At 44.3% G+C, this 7,801-nt stretch overlaps 3 protein-coding genes across 3 annotated transcripts in view; 1 reads left to right on the top strand and 2 right to left on the bottom strand.

Annotated features, from left to right (window-relative positions):
• Positions 1-7,801, bottom strand: part of LOC306940285 (CD209 antigen-like protein A) — a gene marked incomplete at its 5' end in the record, with an annotated part of 342,118 nt that overhangs the window by 198,484 nt on the left and 135,833 nt on the right. The gene's annotated exons all lie outside the window — the stretch shown is intronic.
• The window catches only part of LOC306939895 (uncharacterized protein), a 355,389-nt gene that overhangs the window by 98,049 nt on the left and 249,539 nt on the right, over positions 1-7,801 (bottom strand). The window lies entirely within an intron of this gene.
• Positions 3,656-7,801, top strand: part of LOC306940214 (tenascin-like) — a 122,485-nt gene continuing 118,339 nt past the window's right edge. The window contains exon 1 of the mRNA XM_079525236.1: positions 3,656-4,014. The gene's annotated coding sequence lies outside the window, so the exon portion shown is untranslated. The remainder of the gene's footprint in view (positions 4,015-7,801) is intronic.

The raw sequence follows: 7,801 nt of genomic DNA on the forward strand, positions 1-7,801 counted from the left end.
TTGGTACCATTAGGAGAGACAACAGGCTGTATTGATGTTGGTACCATTAGGAGAGACAACAGGCTGTATTGATGTTGGTATTAGGAGAGACAACAGGCTGTGTTGATGTTGGTACCATTAGGAGAGACAACAGGCTGTATTGATGTTGGTACCATTAGGAGAGACGACAGGCTGTATTGATGTTGGTACCATTAGGAGAGACAACAGGCTGTGTTGATGTTGGTACCATTAGGAGAGACAACAGGCTGTATTGATGTTGGTACCATTAGGAGAGACAACAGGCTGTATTGATGTTGGTACCATTAGGAGAGACAACAGGCTGTGTTGATGTTGGTACCATTAGGAGAGATGACAGGCTGTATTGATGTTGGTACCATTAGGAGAGACAACAGGCTGTATTGATGTTGGTACCATTAGGAGAGACAACAGGCTGTATTGATGTTGGTACCATTAGGAGAGACAACAGGCTGTATTGATGTTGGTACCATTAGGAGAGACAACAGGCTGTATTGATGTTGGTACCATTAGGAGAGACAACAGGCTGTATTGATGTTGGTATTAGGAGAGACAACAGGCTGTGTTGATGTTGGTACCATTAGGAGAGACAACAGGCTGTATTGATGTTGGTACCATTAGGAGAGACAACAGGCTGTATTGATGTTGGTATTAGGAGAGACAACAGGCTGTGTTGATGTTGGTACCATTAGGAGAGACAACAGGCTGTATTGATGTTGGTACCATTAGGAGAGACAACAGGCTGTATTGATGTTGGTACCATTAGGAGAGACAACAGGTTGTATTGATGTTGGTATTAGGAGAGACAACAGGCTGTGTTGATGTTGGTACCATTAGGAGAGACAACAGGCTGTATTGATGTTGGTACCATTAGGAGAGATAACAGGCTGTATTGATGTTGGTACCATTAGGAGAGACAACAGGCTGTATTGATGTTTGTACCATTAGGAGAGACAACAGGCTGTATTGATGTTGGTACCATTAGGATAGACAACAGGCTGTATTGATGTTGGTACCATTAGGAGAGACAACAGGCTGTATTGATGTTGGTACCATTAGGAGAGACAACAGGCTGTATTGATGTTGGTACCATTAGGAGAGACAACAGGCTGTATTGATGTTTGTACCATTAGGAGAGACAACAGGTTGTATTGATGTTGGTACCATTAGGAGAGACAACAGGCTGTGTTGATGTTGGTACCATTAGGAGAGACAACAGGCTGTATTGATGTTGGTACCATTAGGAGAGACAACAGGCTGTATTGATGTTTGTACCATTAGGAGAGACAACAGGCTGTATTTATGTTGGTACCATTAGGAGAGACAACAGGCTGTATTGATGTTGGTACCATTAGGAGAGACAACAGGCTGTATTGATGTTGGTACCATTAGGAGAGACGACAGGCTGTATTGATGTTGGTACCATTAGGAGAGACAACAGGCTGTGTTGATGTTGGTACCATTAGGAGAGACAACAGGCTGTATTGATGTTGGTACCATTAGGAGAGACGACAGGCTGTATTGATGTTGGTACCATTAGGAGAGACAACAGGCTGTATTGATGTTGGTACCATTAGGAGAGACAACAGGCTGTGTTGATGTTGGTACCATTAGGAGAGATAACAGGCTGTATTGATGTTGGTACCATTAGGAGAGACAACAGGCTGTATTGATGTTGGTACCATTAGGAGAGACAACAGGCTGTGTTGATGTTGGTACCATTAGGAGAGACAACATGCTGTGTTGATGTTGGTACCATTAGGAGAGACAACAGGCTGTGTTGATGTTGGTACCATTAGGAGAGACAACAGGCTGTATTGATGTTGGTACCATTAGGAGAGACAACAGGCTGTATTGATGTTGGTATTAGGAGAGACAACAGGCTGTGTTGATGTTGGTACCATTAGGAGAGACGACAGGCTGTGTTGATGTTGGTACCATTAGTAGAGACAACAGGTTGTATTGATGTTGGTATTAGGAGAGACAACAGGCTGTGTTGATGTTGGTACCATTAGGAGAGACGACAGGCTGTATTGATGTTGGTACCATTAGGAGAGATAACATGATGTTGGTACCATTAGGAGAGACGACAGGCTGTGTTGATGTTGGTACCATTAGGAGAGATAACATGATGTTGGTACCATTAGGAGAGACAACAGGCTGTATTGATGTTGGTATTAGGAGAGACAACAGGCTGTGTTGATGTTGGTACCATTAGGAGAGACAACAGGCTGTATTGATGTTGGTACCATTAGGAGAGACAACAGGCTGTGTTGATGTTGGTACCATTAGGAGAGACAACAGGCTGTATTGATGTTGGTACCATTAGGAGAGACAACAGGCTGTATTGATGTTGGTACCATTAGGAGAGACAACAGGCTGTGTTGATGTTGGTACCATTAGGAGAGACAACAGGCTGTATTGATGTTGGTACCATTAGGAGAGACAACAGGCTGTGTTGATGTTGGTACCATTAGGAGAGACAACAGGCAAACGTTGATCAAAATATAACAATTCTTCTACATTCTCTAATTGTTGTAGACTTCTTGTAAATTAACTAATGCAGATGTTTAACAATCATTGAACTCTTGAGAGTGTATAAAATGAAACCAAATGGACCCGGTTTCATTGTACGATCTCAAGAGTTAATCCATTCAGGACGAGAACCCCTTTTGGTGTTTTAAGCATTACGTTATTTAAAAACAAATAGCAGATCTACGAGCTTGTAGAAAAATGTGGCGCAAATCTGTGAATATATATTCTTTCAGATTCTTTTCAAATCTTTGCTTCTGGGGGGGTCCCTGGAACAGCATATTTTCAGATGGGGGTCCGTGGCCAATTACAGATAATTCTGGGGGTCCTTGACATGGAAAGGTTGAGAACCACTGATATAGAAACATCGTTTTTTCAGAAAACTTTTAGGATTTAGAAGACTTTTCTTTCTTTTTTTTTTTTACCGGTGTCAGGTCTAAAATGGGTTAAAGATCTGTAAGGGTCCATTTGGTTACCATCATTTAGCTGCATGCGGGGACCACCTGGAACCCTCTCACGGACCACTGGTGGTCCTTGAGAACCACTGTCGTCATCAGCGTACACGATGATCCCACTGGAGCCACGCTGGGTCTTCTGTGGTAAAACTAACTAACCCACATCCTCAGAGTCGCCATGCAAGGTTTTTCTCCCTTTCAGTCATTGATTCCAAAAAAAGTGTGTCATTCTGTCGAAAAGCCAGTACTCCAGAGAAAGAGAGAGAGAGAGAGAGAGAGAGAGGGGGGGGGGGCAGCTATTTAAGGGTTTGGTGATTTTAAGGCAGAGGCTGCAACTCAAAGGCTCCTCACAGTTCAAAGCCTGCATTTTCTCCTCCTCTCACACTCACTCTCCCATTCTCTCTCTCTCTCTCTCTCTCTCTCTCTCTCTCTCTCTCTCTCTCTGTCTCTGTCTCTCTCTCTCTCTCTCTCTCTCTCTCTCTCTCCCTCTCTCTCTCCCCACCTCTCTCTCTGCCTCTCTCGGCCCCAGTCAGTCAGTAGGGCAGCAGACAGGAGCCGGTGTGGACTGTGCAGTAGCCAGGGAGGAGAATCAGGACCGGAGCAGAGCAGAGCGGAGTGGAGCGGAGAGGATCTGTGTCACCAGGACCGGAGCGGAGAGGATCTGTGTCACCAGGAGCGGAGCGGAGTGGATCTGTGTCACCAGGACCGGAGCGGAGTGGATCTGTGTCACCAGGACCGGAGCGGAGTGGATCTGTGTCACCAGGAGCGGAGCGGAGTGGAGTCACCAGGAGCGGAGCGGAGTGGATCTGTGTCACCAGGACCGGAGCGGAGTGGATCTGTGTCACCTTGTCGGATCTCATCTCAGTCTGCAAGCAGCACGTCAAGGTTCCCTTGAGCAAGGCACCGGAGAGAGAGGACGTCGCTCCCCTGACTATACAGCTGAGAGTGTGTGGGCTGTAGGGGCTCAAACACACACCTCTTCCTAGCGGTGTGGCATCTTTCATGAGACAAGGTAAGAAGAATATTTGTTGTAATTCTTGGGCCACCCTATAGTGTAGTGGTTAGTGCATAATGCCTTTCATGCGGAAGGTTGTGGGTTCGAACCCTGCCTGGGGTCGATGTCAGCAATGGCATGCGGTCGGTGATTATATAAAAGTTATTATCATATTAATTTATCACTGTTAAGTTCACTCTGTATATCCACGGGCATAATAGCATGATGATGCCATTACAAAATATGGGCTACATCATGGAAGAAATGTGTTTAATGAAACGAAATTAACTGCTAGAAGGTGCTAAATTAACTTAAATTAGCAGTCACCGTCTCTGTGACATGTTGTTCTTTCTGAGTATAGAGATATCGACTACTATACAATCAAATAAATCTGTATACAAGATAATTTCAGATTTCAGAGAGGGAGGGAAATACTAAATTAACTGTTAACTACATTAACACATTTCGCCGGGGCGAGTTGTTAAAGGGGCGAGTTGTTAAAGGGGCGAGTTGTTAAAGGGGCGAGTTGTTAAAGGGGCGAGTTGTTAAAGGGGCGAGTTGTTAAAGGGGCGAGTCGTTTGGTATTCAATCAAAATGGGTTCAGATCATCTGAGCCAAGCCTGACCCGAGGAGGCGCGTCTTAAGCCTGTCCTGCATAGACGGGGTTATCCGTAACGTAGAAACAAATCCATTCTTTTTTTTTTACTCTGTGAAACCTGTAGTAGTGGAGCACGATTTGTCTTGCCTGTTTGTCTTGTTGTAGATTGAAAAGTTGCTTGATGTGTCAGAGAGGGTCTTTTGTTGGTTCCTTTTCTCAGTGGCTTTTGGGTTTTTTGTTAATTGTTGGCTTTGGTTTTTAATGAGCTTTGGCTTTTTGTGGTGCTTCTGTTGACCATATTGGCCTACTTGGTGTTCTTTAGTTGTAAAGCCTTTATTTTAACCTTTTATAAGACCCTTTTGGGTCTGTAACTCTGAGAGTGTAACACATGGTGGAACCAAATGGACCCTTACAGGTCTGTAACTCTGAGAGTGTAACGCATGGTGGAACCAAATGGACCCTTACAGGTCTGTAACTCTGAGAGTGTAACGCATGGTGGAACCAAATGGACCCTTACAGGTCTGTAACTCTGAGAGTGTAACACATGGAACCAAATGGACCCTTACAGGTCTGTAACTCTGAGAGTGTATACAAATAGAACCAAATGGACCCTTACATGTCTGTAACTCTGAGAGTGTATACAAATAGAACCAAATGGACCCTTACAGGTCTGTAACTCTGAGAGTGTATACAAATAGAACCAAATGGACCCTTACATGTCTGTAACTCTGAGAGTGTAACACATGGAACCAAATGAACCCTTACAGGTCTGTAACTCTGAGAGTGTATACAAATAGAACCAAATGGACCCTTACATGTCTGTAACTCTGAGAGTGTATACAAATGGAACCAAATGGACCCTTACGGGTCACAGAGGAGTTTACCATGTATAGCTTGGGGTCTCAGAGATAAAACACAAATAAATTAATACAACATTAAAAATAACATCTGTGATCTAAACTGTAGTCCTTGACATGAAACTGGTTCAGAACGACTTCTGCTCTGTTAGACATACTTGACCCATTCTGGACGGGAACCCCTTTTGGTGTTTTAAACATTATGTTATAATTTAGCTATTGAAAAATAGCAGATCTACAAGCTCATAGTGCACCACCGAGTGGCGCGCTACGAGCTTGTAGGTCTGCTATTTTTGAAAAATCGTAAAAAATGCGGCACAAATCTTTGAATATATAATTATTCTTTCAGAGCGAACGTTTTTAAGTCAAATCTTTGCTTCTGGGGGGTCCCTGGAACAACATATTTTCAGATGGGGGTCGGAGGCATATTACATATAATTTTTGGGGTCCTTGACATGAAATATTGAGCACCACTGATACAGAAACATGAGATATTTCAGAAAACTGTCAGAATTTAGAAGACATTTTTTTGAATTCGACGTCAGGCCTAAACGGGTTGATGCATCTACCAACAACGTTTATTATATCAACCAGTGATGCACAATTAATCGATCAAGATCAAGAACTATATATTCTGACCTGACCTGAGAATGACCTACCTCTCGCTCTAAGGCCTGACTCACACCTTTACAACAGATTGATGTATGGCTGTTGCATGAGACTTATTGACTGATGCAAGCTCGCAATGCATTTCCAATGGGAGTCACATGGTTTGACACAACATTTTTGTTGTATGAGGGGGAGGGGGGCAGTCTAAACACAGCCGAAAGCCGTACAAAACACAAATGTTGTGTCAAACCATGTGACTTCCATTGGAAATGCATTGGGGCAAGATGTAAACAAACCCTTTCTTTACATCTAGCATGCATCAATGTTGTATGCTAGATCGAAAGGTGTGAGTCAGGCCTTAGGCTTCACACATTTTTGGATATACATTTCTGGGAGGGGGGGGGGGGGGGGGGGGGGGGGGTTATAAACGAAGGGGACGTTCGATGTCGTCCTATAGGTCGATATTTAATCGCATTTATAGCTCGTCCGATGTCGTCCTTAGCGGGGAAAGTGTTAAGCCCTGTTTAAAATACCATATATCTGATCTACAAGAGCAACACACAGCATCACAATGCGAGACGCTGTGAGCTTAATGCATCCATATTAAAATGTACTTAGCAATTTTGTGCTTTTGAATTAACGTAGACTAAGTATATTTTAAAAGCATGCGTGTACTTTTGAATAATTGAGTACTTTTAACCCATTCTGGGCGGGAACCCCTTTTGGTGTTTTAAGCATTATGTTATGCTTTACATATTGAAAAATAGCAGATCTACAAGCTCATAGCGCGGCACCGAATGCCGCGCTATGAGCTTGTAGGTCTTGCTATTTTTGAAAAATCGTGAAAATGTGGCGCAAATCTTTGAATATATATTCTTTCAGAGCGAAACATTTTAACTCAAATCTTTGCTTCTGGGGGGAGGTCACTGGAAGAACATATTTTCAGCAGGGGGGGTCGGCGGGCCAATTACATATATTTTTGGGGGTCCATGACATGAAATGAGATGGGTATTTCAGAAAACTGTAATGATTTAGAAGCCATTAGAAGAATCGACCTCAGGTCTTAAAGTGTTAAAAGCTTTAGGAGGCTATACTCCCGTACAAAATGGACAGAGCAACTTTCACGTGGAGTTGAGTAATGCGTTTGACGGTACCGTATGCATGAGTCGGCCTTCCCTGCTCTGTGTGGAGGTTGTGTCATGGGGTGAGTCATGATGGCTCCATCGTGGCCTTCCATGCTCTGGGTTCGATCACCAGGCCAGGCCGCGCCTCATATACCAAAAGACTCTGAAACATGATGGGACCCAGTGTCTCCCTGCTTCTGAAACATGATGGGACCCAGTGTCTCCCTGCTTCTGAAACATGATGGGACCCAGTGCCTCCGTGCTTCTGAAACATGATGGGACCCAGTGCCTCCCTGCTTCTGAAACATGATGAGACCCAGTGCCTCCCTGCTTCTGAAACATGATGGGACCCAGTGCCTCCCTGCTTCTGAAACATGATGGGACCCAGTGTCTCCGTGCTTCTGAAACATGATGGGACCCAGAGCCTCCATGCTTCTGAAACATGATGGGACCCAGTGCCTCCGTGCTTCTGAAACATGATGGGACCCAGAGCCTCGTGCTCTGACATGATGGGACCCAGAGCCTCCGTGCTCTGAAACATGAGGGACCCAGTGTCTCCCGTGCTTCTTGAACATGATGGGACCCAGTGTCTCCCTGCTTCTGAAACATGATGGGAC

This window comes from Electrona antarctica (assembly GCF_951216825.1).
Source record: "Electrona antarctica genome assembly, chromosome: 16".
Lineage (NCBI taxonomy): Eukaryota > Metazoa > Chordata > Actinopteri > Myctophiformes > Myctophidae > Electrona > Electrona antarctica.